The sequence below is a fragment of the Papio anubis genome, chromosome 11 (genome assembly GCF_008728515.1).
Source record: "Papio anubis isolate 15944 chromosome 11, Panubis1.0, whole genome shotgun sequence".
Taxonomy (NCBI): domain Eukaryota; kingdom Metazoa; phylum Chordata; class Mammalia; order Primates; family Cercopithecidae; genus Papio; species Papio anubis.
In genome coordinates, this window is record NC_044986.1 from 102,975,297 (window position 1) to 102,987,323 (window position 12,027).

Consider the following 12,027-nt stretch of genomic DNA (forward strand, 5'->3'; position numbering starts at 1 on the left):
AAAAGTAAAAGATAGTGAAAACAGTTGAATTTTTTCTTCTTTTACAGTTCTTTTTGTCCGAGGTAACAGCCCATTATGAATATACAGTGGAATTACCATGTTTTTAAATTACTTAAAATTCCTACTCTGTGTGTGGTCATGCCACTAACATGATGTAGAATTGGGTTCACTGTCTCATTTTGCTTTTGGTTGTTTGGGGATTGTTTTTTCAAATTTAATTTTTGTTTTAAAGTTCTGTGAAATATTTCCATAGTTTCAAAGGCAAATCTACAAAAGAAAGTTTATTTGGAGAAATCTCTTTATTAGAAGACTATCAAGGTAGGCTTCATTTCTTTTCATAATTGGATAGTACTGCATTATGTGGCTGTACTATATTTAACCAGTACCCTACTGATGGATATTTGGATTATTTCCATCTTTTGCTCTTACAAACAGTGCTGTGATGAATATCCTTGCACTTCTCTTTTGCTTATTTTTGCCAGTATTATCTTTGGGATTGATTCCTAGAAATAAAATGGCTGGGTCCAAGTGTAAATGTATATTTTTTGGTAGGTATTGCCAAATTGCCCTGGATAGGGGCTATGCCGTTGTACGTGCTGATGAGCAATGTATAAGAGCATCTGTTTCTCTATAATTTGACCAATGGAGTATGTTAGCAAACTTTTGAACTTTTGGCAATCTCATAGATAAGAAATAATATCTCTATGAAGTTTTAATTTGCTAAATGCAATTTTCTATTTACCACTGAAATTAGAATAAAGAGGTATAAATTGTTTTATCTTGATAATTTTTTCTTTAATTTAGCATGACAATCATCATAGGTATACAAGCTACATCCAGGCTTGATAAGCCTGTGGCTATGACACGAAGTCCCATTACCTTTTTTTTTTTTTTTTTTTTTTTTAATGACAGGGTCTTGCTCTGTTGCCCAGACTGGAGTGCAGTGCTGTGATTATGGCTCACTGCAGCCTTGACCTCCTGGACTCAAGTGATTCTCCCACTTCAGTCACCCGAGTAGACAGGACAATAGGCACAAACCACCACTCCTGGCTCATTTTTATTTCTTTGTACAGATGGGGGTCTCACTGTGTTGCCCAGGTAAGAACTCCTGAGCTAAAGTGATCCTCCCACCTTAGCATCCCAAAGTGCTGGGATTATGGGGGTAAGCCACCTCTATGGGCTTACTAACTTTCAAAGCCCAAACTACAGTAGACATATCTGAAAAGGGACATAGCCATTCTTAGGTCTCCTAGTTATTTTGGGAAGTCTCCAAAAACTGGAAGCTCAGTCAGCCTTCTTCCGGTTTCTGATCCTTATCCAGTATCTCATAGAGAATTTCATAAATAGTTCCTTCCTTGGGTGGTTCAAATCCCATCTAAGAGGCTAGAAGGAGATCTGAGGCCTTCTTTTACTCTATCAAACAAAACATGGGTATCCATGAAGCAAGCAGACACAGGAACATGATACATCATGCTGGCATCTTAGCTGCACTCATGGCATCCCCTGAACACTGAATGTTCTGCTAGCACACGGGTATGCATATACAATCAGCTGTCTGTAGGACAGGAAACACTGATTGAAAATGACGTAAAAGTCACAAGCCTGTAGTCCCAGCTACTTGGGATACTTAGCAGGCTGAGGTGAGAGGATCACTTGAGCCCCAGGAGTTAGAGCTCAGCCTGAGCAACATAGAGAGACCTTGTCTCTAAAAAAAAAAAAAAAAAGACCAAGAAAATGACCTTAAATCAGTGTTTTATTGTTTTAACTTTTATTTTAAGTTCTGAAGTACACATGGAGGTTTGTTATATAGGTAAACTTGAGTCAGGGGTGTTTTTTTTACAGATTATTTTGTCACCCAGCTATTAAGCCTAGTGCCCATTAGTTATTTTTCCTGATCCTCTACCTCCTCCCACCCTCTGCCCTCCAACAGGCCCCAGTGTCTGTTGTTCCTCTCTATGTGTCCATGTGTTCTCATCATTTAACTCCCACTTATAAGTGAGAACATGTGATATTTGGTTTTCTGTTCCTGCATTAGTTTGCTAAGGGGGGGTGGCCTCCAACTCCATCCATGTTCCTGCCAAGTACATGATCTCATTGCTTTTGATGGCTGCATAGTATTCCATGGTGTACATGTACCATCTTCTTTATCCAGTCTACTACTGATGGGCATTTAGGTTGATTCCATGTCTTGGCTAGTGTGAATAGTGTTCAGTGAACATACGTGTGCATGTGTCTTTATGATAGAACGATTGTATGCCTTTGGGTATATCCCCAGTAATGGGATTGCTGGGTCCAATGGTAGTTCTGTTTTGAGTTATTTGAGGAATTGCCATGCTGCTCTCCGCAATAACTGAACTAATTTACACTCCTACCAACAGTATATAAGTGTTTCTTTTTTTCCTCAACCTCATCAACATTTGTTATTTTTTGGCTTTTTAGTGATATCCATTCTGACTGGTGTGAGATGGTATCTCATCATGGTTTTGTTAAATCAGTGTAACAGGCAAAATAATGGAGAAAGTGGACAAAATTACTTGAAAATATATTTTAATAGAAAATCATCCTGGAGTGTAAATGTAAGTGATACAAATACTAAGGATTTGAAAGATTCATTTTTAATAAGTATTCTTTTAGAGATTTACTTAGAAACAAAAAGCAAATTAAAAATTCATAGAAGGCTCATGCCTGTAATCCCAGAGCTTTGGGAAGCCAAGGTGGGCAGATCACTTGAACCCAGGGGTTTGAGACCAGCCTGGGCAATGCAGTGAAAACCTGTCTCTACAAAAAATACAAAAAAAAAAAAAAGTAGTTGGGCTTGGAGGGGTGCACCTGTAGTTTCAGTTACTCAGGAGGCTGAGGTGGGAGCATCACCTGAGCCTAGGAGGTCAAGGCTGCAGTGACCAGAGATCACACCACTGCACGCCAGCCTGGGCACAGAGTGAGAACCTGTCTCAAATTTAAAAAGATGCACTAATGACCATCAAGAGCTACTTCACAACACTTCAGATGCCTCCAGTGTGTCTAAGAGCTGTGGAATTAGGAAAGATGGGACTCCCCAGCAGCGCGATACCTTAGACTGTGAAATCAATCAAGCAGCCATGTTTATATAGTAAAAGGTAGAAAATAGATTATTTTAATAGCTAATTGTTCTTGAGACCTTTACCAAGATATAATTTTTAATGTGGCCTAAATGCTCCCCTCGACAGGCATAGTGAAGGAATTACAGTTTATTCAGAGGCTGACATGCTGCTGATTAAAGTACAAAGAAGAGTAATCAAGATGGTTTTTTTTTTTTATACGGCTTTTAACATTTACAAAGAAAATGATTTCAAGGGGTACGCACTAGAAATAAACAAGTCTATAAACAGTTACCAATCAGCCAAATACACCAATTGCTAGGAATAGTCCCTCCACCCTCATCTCTTACCAACTCCCATGCTCCATAATCAGCATCTAAATGTCACATGCATTATTCTTTTGTTCATAACTCTGAGGGAAGGGAATGAAGAGTCAGGCCGTGCTCAGAGATCCCAGAACCACATCTTAGATAACTTTATAGACACAAATCTACCACCATGATAGCGCTGGGGAGGCAGCCACGCGGGATGCTTCCATTTAGTATAAAATGAGCAGAGACCAGGAAGCAGAAGGCTGCACAGACCAAGCCTTGCACTGGGTCTGCTGTGGAGGCTGCCTCCTGTCCTCTCTTCAGAACTAGACTCAGGGGCCTCGGACAGTGAGTTTTAATTGGAGAAAAGGCTAGAGACTGTGAGGGGAGGAAATAAGACATACATACATACAAAGCAAGCCTGTGTGGACTACCCATTCTTACGGAATTCCTCACTCCTGGGTGTCTTGAGAAAAAGACCTTTTCTGGAGTCCCCAAGCCCCTTTGTTGTCTCACGGGACATCTTGTGGTGTCAGTGTGTTAATAGACTTGAGAATTTCTAAGTCACTGGCCATGTCGGGTGTTCAAATCCTTCTTGCATCATGGGGAATGGATCATGCTGTTAAGGCCCATGCAGAGGCAGAATCCAGCCATGATGACCTTGGAGACCCGTCTTGGGATATTATTAGACAGGCTTCTTAAAATCCCACAGACTGATGATGGGTTCTAACATGCCTATGAATAATAGGAAGAACACCTTACAGAACCATCAATCAGCCTATAGGCTGAGGTAGGCACTTTTTAATTTTATGGTTTTTGTTTTGTTTTGTTTTGTTTTGTTTGAGACAGAGTCTCGCTCTGTCGCCCAGGCTGGAGTGCAGTGGTGAGAACTCGGCTCACAGCAAGCTCCGCCTCCCAGATTCACACGGTTCTCCTGCTTTAGCCTCCTGAGTAGCTGGTATTACAGGTGCCCGCCATCATGCTCATCTAATTTTTTTTTTCTGTATTTTTTAATAGAGACGGGGTTTCACTGTGTTAGCCAGGATGGTCTCGATCTCCTGAGCTCATGATCTGCCCACCTCGGCCTCCCAAAGTGCTGGGATTACAGGTATGAGCCACTGCACCTGGCCTAATTTTTTATTTTTTAAGAGTCTTGCTATGTTGCCCAGGCTGGACTTGAACTCCCAGGCTCAAGTGATCCTCCTGCTTTGCAGCTATGAGTAGCTGGAACTACAGGTGTGAGCCACCATTCCCAGCTTAGGTATGCAGCTTTTTAAGTGCCTACTGGGTCAAATTTTAAACTTAGTTTTAAAGCCAAGCATAACTTTGTGACTCAGGACAAGAAAAGCAGTGGTGTCCCCTTGGCTTCACTATTTCATTTTTTTATCCTAATTAACTTTTTCCAAATTTAATCTCTGCCATTCCCAGTGGGATGTCATACATCTGGTTTACTCTCTTGGCTGAGGCGGCACAGTTTTAGGGGTTTCCACTTGATCGTTCTTATCACAGTTGTCCTTACTCCACAGTCAGGTAAACCATGTGAGATCTACCCATCTTGGAAGTCCATCCATCCCAATAATGTCCTCAGGGACCAGCAAAATGACCACAGGATGAGTCCCATGAACTCAGTGACTCTCTTGTGGGATGAATCTGGGGGAGGCCTCTGTGCCTCTGTGCACTGTACTAGGACAGAGGGGCCATGATGCTTTTTAGGTTCCAGTTGTAGGAGCAATGACTGAGACCCTTCCAGAGGACTATGCTCCTCGGAAAACAACTGCAAAACCTGGACTCAATACAAAAGTAACTCTGAAGTACTGAGTGAACAGAAGCAGACAGTCTCTTGTGAAGAGTGTGAGCTGGCGTGAAGAAAGGACGATAGGGAGCCGAACAAATCGGTTCTCATCTGTCCAGACTTTAGCCTGAGGCTAAGTGAATTCCATGTGGTGCACACAGTGGAAGTAGGGGTGCAGACATGAAAAAAACCTGCAGCATTTTTGGTCTGAGAAGCCAGAAAAGTGAAGCCAAGAAATTGTGAACATTGAAAAGAGAGGGGTGAAGTTACAAGGGAAAGGCAAGAGAGGGGATCCCCACATTTTGTGTGTCCGTATTTCTGACTGACTGCTGAACTATGTACCATGGAACAGACAAGCCTTCACCAGATGCCAAAACAGCCAGTGCCTCAATCATGGACTTTCCAGCCTCCAGAACAGTGAGAAAATATATTTTGTTCTTTATAAGTTCCTTGGTCTTTGTTATTTTGTTATAGCAGCACAACAACAAAAGATAAAACCAGAGATAGCAAGCAAAACTTGCAAGCAGCAAGAGAAAAATGACAGATTGTACAGAGGAGCAATAATCCTAGTAATAGCCAACTTTTTTTCAAAAATCATGAAAGCCAGAAGAGAGTGGAGCAAAAAACCTGTCAACCCAAGATTCTATATCCAGTGAAAATAACACTCAAGAATAGGCCAAGCATGGTAGCTCATGCCTGTAATCCCAGGACTTTAGGAGGCCAAGGCAGACGGATCGCCTGAACCCAGGAGTTTGAGACGAACCTGGGCAACATAGAAAGATCTCATATCTACAAAAAATAGAAAATGTAGCCAGGTGTGGTGGTGCATACCTGTAGTCCCAGCTACCTGGGAGGCTGAAGTGGGAGAAGATCACTTGACTTTGGGATGTCGAGGCTGCAGTGAGCTGTGATCACACCACCGCACTCCAGCCTGGGCGACAGAGTAAGACCCTATCTCAAAAAAACAACAACAACAACAAAAAAATGAAAACAAAACAAAAAAAACAAACAGACATTTTCATTTAAAAGAAAAGTTACAGAATTAGTTACCAGCAAACTTGCACTATAAGAAATACTAAAGAAAGTTGTTCAGTCTGGAGAAAAATCATATAGAAACTTGGATTCTCTGAAAATAATAAAAAGCATGAGTAATGGCAAGTACCTGGCTAAACACAAGTTTGTTTTTTTTTTCCTTTTTGCTTTTTACCTCTTAATTATTTTAATAAACCACATTTAAAAAATTATAACATGGTCTTGTGAGGTTTGTAATGTTATAGATAACTACATATAAAAACTATAAAAAGGAATATGGACTAATAGGGTTGCAAAATTTCTATATTTTATGTGAAGTAGTGAAGTAATCATTATAAGCACCCAGTGAAAAGTTAAGTGTGTGTGTGTGTGTGTATTCCTTCCACAACCACTAAAAAAAGAAAAAAAATTAAGAAGTCTAGCTAAATGACAACAGGAAAATCAAAAAGGAATTCTGAAAAATATTCAAAGAATTCAAAAATAAAAATCACAAAAGAAGGAACAAAGGAAAAACAACAGCAGAGACAAAAATAAAAAATAAAACAGATCCCAAATGCAAGCATATGAATGATTGCATTAAGTGTTAATCAACTAAACAATTCAATTAAAAGGCAGAGATTGTCAAAATGGACAAAAAAACCCCAAAAAACGAAAAACACCAAGACCCAACTATATAATGTTTATTAGAGAAGAACCTGCAAATATGTACACAAATAGGTTGAAAGAAAATGGATGGAAAAATACACCATGCAAATGGCAGACATCAAAAGGCTAGCCTGGCTATACTGATATCAGATAAGATATACTTAAGACAAAATGTACACTGCATATTTTTAAGTGGAGAATTTTTTATTATATGAAATTTTATGTTATGTCAATTATATCACAATAAGAAATATATTATATAATTTCATTACTCCATAATGATAAAAGTCTTATTGTCAAGAACAACACAACAGGCCGGGCGCGGTGGCTCAAGCCTGTAATCCCAGCACTTTGGGAGGCCGAGACGGGCGGATCACGAGGTCGGGAGATCGATACCATCCTGGCTAACACGGTGAAACCCCGTCTCTACTAAAAAAATACAAAAAACTAGCCGGGCGAGGTGGCGGGCGCCTGTAGTCCCAGCTACTCGGGAGGCTGAGGCAGGAGAATGGCGTGAACCCGGGAGGCGGAGCTTGCAGTGAGCTGAGATCCGGCCACTGCACTCCAGCCTGGCCGACAGAGCGTCGCTCTGTCGGCCAAAAAAAAAAAAAAAAAAAAAAGAACAACACAACAATCAAAATTTGTATGCACCCAGTATATGAAGCAAAAATACATGAAGCAAATAACTGACAGAATGAAAGGGCAAAAGAGACAGTTCCACAAACATCACTGGAAATATTAACATCTCTACCTAGCAACTACTAGAACAATTAGACCAGAAAATCAGTAAAGACATAGAAGTTTCAAACAATATTATCACCCAACTTGACTTGATATTTATAGAACACTTCACCAAAACTGGCAGAATACACATTATTTTCAAGTGCACCTGGTGTGTTTGTCAAGACACGCCATATTTTGGGCACAAAACACATCTCAATAAATTTGAATAGTTTAAAATCACGCAGGCTATTTTCTCTGTCCACAAAGGAATAAACTGGAATTCAATAATAATGAGATAACCAGGAAAATTTCAAATATCTGGACTTTGACATACTTCTAAGTAATCACTAGATCAAAGAAGAGTCACAAGTAATATTAGAAAATATGTTGATAATATATCATATACACATGATAATGAAAGCATATCAAAATTTGTGGGATGTAGGGTAAAACAGAGCATATAGGGAAAAGTGTAGCTTTAAATCCCTATGTGGGAAAATAAGCAAAGTCTAAAGCTCAGTGATCTAAGCTTTCACCTTAAGAAATTACAAAAATAAGTGCAAGTTATGCTCAAAGTAAACAAAAGGAAGGAAAGGATAAAGGGTAAAAATCAATAAAATAGAAAAGATAAATGGCGTGAACTGGGGAGGCAGAGCTTGCAGTGAGCCGAGATCATGCCACTGCACTCCAGCCTGGGTGACAGAGTGATACTCTGTCTCAAAAAAATAAAAATAAAAAAAGAGAAAAATCAATAAAACCAAAAGCCATGTTTTGGAAATAAATTCAATAAAACTGACCAGCTGTAGCCAGACTAGTAAAGAAAACAGAAGAGACAAATCCCCAATATTAGGAATGAAGAAAGGGGTTTTTCTACATGTACTTCAGACATGAAAAGAACAATAAGAGCATACTGTGAACAATTCCATGCTGATAAGCTTGACAATCTAGATACAATAAAATATTACTTAAAAAGCAAAATTTACCAAAACTGCTTCAGGAAAATTTGGCAGCCCTCTATAAATTAAGGAAATTAATAATAAAAACTTTCCCAAATAGAAAACTCCAGATCTAAATCACTTCACTGGGGAATTCCACTAGTTATTTAAGGAAGAAATGACATCAATCTCACACCAGCGTTTTCAAAATATAAAAGAGGAGGGAGCATTTCCCACATCGTTTTATGGTGCTAACATTACCTTTATTATAAAATCAAATACATCACAAGATAATAGAACTACAGAGCAATATTACTCATGAGCATAGAAACAAAAAGTTCCTAACAAAATACTAGCAAATAAAAACTAATAACATGTAAAAAGAATACTATCTATCATATCCAAGTGGGGTTCATCTCAGAATGCAAGGTTGGCTTAACAGAAAATCAATCAATATAATCTACCATATTAATAGAAAACAGAAAAAGAACCATATAATTATTTAAATGGATGCAGGAAAAAAATTTGATAAAAATCAACACTCTTTCATGACTAAATCTCTCAGCAACCAAGAATAGAAGTCTTCCTCATCCAATTAAGGTTATAAAAAAAATCTACAGCTAACATCAAACTCAATGGTAAAGATTTAATATTTTCTACGTAAAATCACAAACAAAGCAAAGCAAAGATATCCACTCTCACTATTTGCATTTAAATTTGTATTGTAAGACCCAGATAGTGAATAAGGCAAGAAAAAGAAGAAGGCAAATTGCAAAGAAGAGGTAAAACTGTCCTATTTGCCGACATCATTTTGTATGTACAGAGCTCTAAGAAATCCAGAAAAAAGTTACAAGGACTAATATAGGTCAGTTTAGTAAAGTTGCAGGATACATGTTCAAAACACAAAAATTAATTGTATTTCTATATGTAGTGAAAAAATAGAAAAAAATGTAAATAACAATTCAATTTATGACAGTATTAAGAAAATTAAAATATTTTGGCATTAATTTAACAAACTATGTGCAAGACACACATACTAAAAACTACAAAATATTTAAAGAAAAACTAAAGAATACTTAAATAAACAGAGAAACATACCAGGCTCATGGACTGGGATGTTCAATATTTTTAAGATGCCAGTTCTCCCCAGATTGATATATCAATGCAATACCAATCAATTTCTCAGCAAGACTTTTTGTAGAAATTTTCAAGCAAATTCTAAAATTTATATGGAAATGCACATGTTTTGGTTATGTTTTCCAACTGTGTTCTTTTTTCAAAATTGTTTTAGCATAAAACAACTAGCCAAGACTTGCTATAAACCTGTGATTTCAATACAGTGTGGTATAAATGCCATAAGATTTTCAAGACTTGCTATAAACCTATAATAATTTCAAGACTTGCTATGAACCTACAATAATCAATACAGTGTGGTGTAAATGCCGTAGGAATAGATAAATCAATGGAACAGAATAGAGAGTCCAGAAATAGACCCATGCTAATATGGAAATTAATTTTTTGAAAAATGTCAAGTCTTCAGTAAAAGACGGTGGGATAATTGGCTATCTAGAGGAAAAAATTCTAATTCCCCAAATTAGAACTCTATACTCAGGGAAAATATTCCTCAGAATGAAAGGAGAATAAATACGTTTTCGCACCGACAAAAACTGAAAAAAAATCATCACTACGAAATATGAACTAATGGGAAAAATAAAAGAAGTTTGGCTGGGCACAGTGACTCATGCCTGTAATCCCAGCACTTTGGGAGGTCGAGGCAGGTGGATCACAAGGTCAGGAGTTCAAGACCAGCCTGGCCAAGATGGTGAAACCCCATCTCTACTAAAAATATAAAAATTAGCTGAGTGTGGTGGCAGGTGTCTGTAATCCCAGCTTCTCAGGAGGCTGAGGCAGGAGAATCTTTTGAACCGGGAGTGGCAGAAGTTGCAGTGAGCCGAGATCGCGCCACTGCACTCCAGCCTGGATGGAGTAAGACTCCATTTCAAAAAAACAAAAAAATGTTCTTCAGGCCGAAGAAAAATAATCACACTGGGAAACACAGGAAGAAATAAAAGAGCAACAAAAGGGGCAAATATGTAGGTAAATATAAATGAGTATCAACCATATATACTAATAACTTATATATTAGTATGTTATATATATTAGTATATATTAGTATACATATTAGTGTATATTATATATTTTATACTAATTTATTATATACTAATTATTAGTATAAGTACATATTTTAGTATATTATTATAATGGTTTTGGGGGCTTTAAAATGTGTGTGAAATGAAATACATAAGAATAGTAAAACAAAATATGAGAGGATGTAAATAAAGTGTTCTAAGGCTAACATTCCTGGACAACTCAAAATAAGCAATACTTCATATGATGGTAACAAGTAAGGAAGCATGTTGTAATTTCCATGGTAGCTACTAAACGAAATGTAAAAGAATATATAACAACTTCATAAAGAGAAAAATACTATAAATAAGTTTCCTTTTTGCCCATAAAGTCACAAAGAGAATGATTTATATACTTTCAGTAACAAATGATTCAAGACTCTTGATTTGTGAAATACTTGAGTAGATATTAGTCTTGGTATAACCAAACGCCTGCTACCATGTGAGCCAATTCTTATTTGTCATTTTTAATTTAGAGGGTTTTTTTTGTTTGTTTGTTTTTGTTTTTTGACAGAGTTTTGCTCTTGTTGTCCAGGCTGGAGTGCAATGGCATGATCTTGACTCCGCCTCCCGGGTTCAAGCGATTCTCCTGCCTCAGCCTCCTGAGCAGCTGGGATTATAGGCATGTGCCACCATGCCCGGCTAATTTTGTATTTTTAGTGGAGATGGGGCTTCTCCATTTTGGTCATGCTGGTCTCAAACTCCTGACCTCAGGTGATCCACCTGCCTCAGCCTCCCAAAGTGCTGGGATTACAGGTGTGAGCCACCGTGCCTGGCTAGAGTCTTTTTTATAAAAGAGCACATTCATTGACTTAGCCAAAAAGCAAACATAAATTTTAGTGAATATTTTATTTGCACATTTTAAAGTTTAGCTTTGTAACCAGAAGGTATGAAGGTGAACATTTATTCATAATCATTGAAATCTAACCGAGTCCTATTGCAGTTTACTTGTGGGTAGAATGGTTGGAAGTAGCATGCTCAACACGTTTAAAATTTTGAAAAAAAGTCACGCATCTGATCGACCACCATCTATGTTCCCAGAGCACAGCTCCTCCGCAATCCTGCTCTTCAGTGCTAGCATTGTTCATTCCTTGGATCTTGTATTTTCCTTCCTCTTCTCACTTGATCCCTCACTTATGTCTATCAAGGACTGAACTGCAGTGGAAGGTGCCAGGGAATTTTTGTAGGAATTGTTTGGCTTAGTAGTCCAGTCAGCCTCCCGATGTTCCCAGAGTCACGCCCTTGTCTCAGGCGAAGCTGTGGAAGTGTTTGATAGAAACAGCTGTCCCTCTGTCATTCTGTGAAGTTCTACTCCAAGTGGCAGTT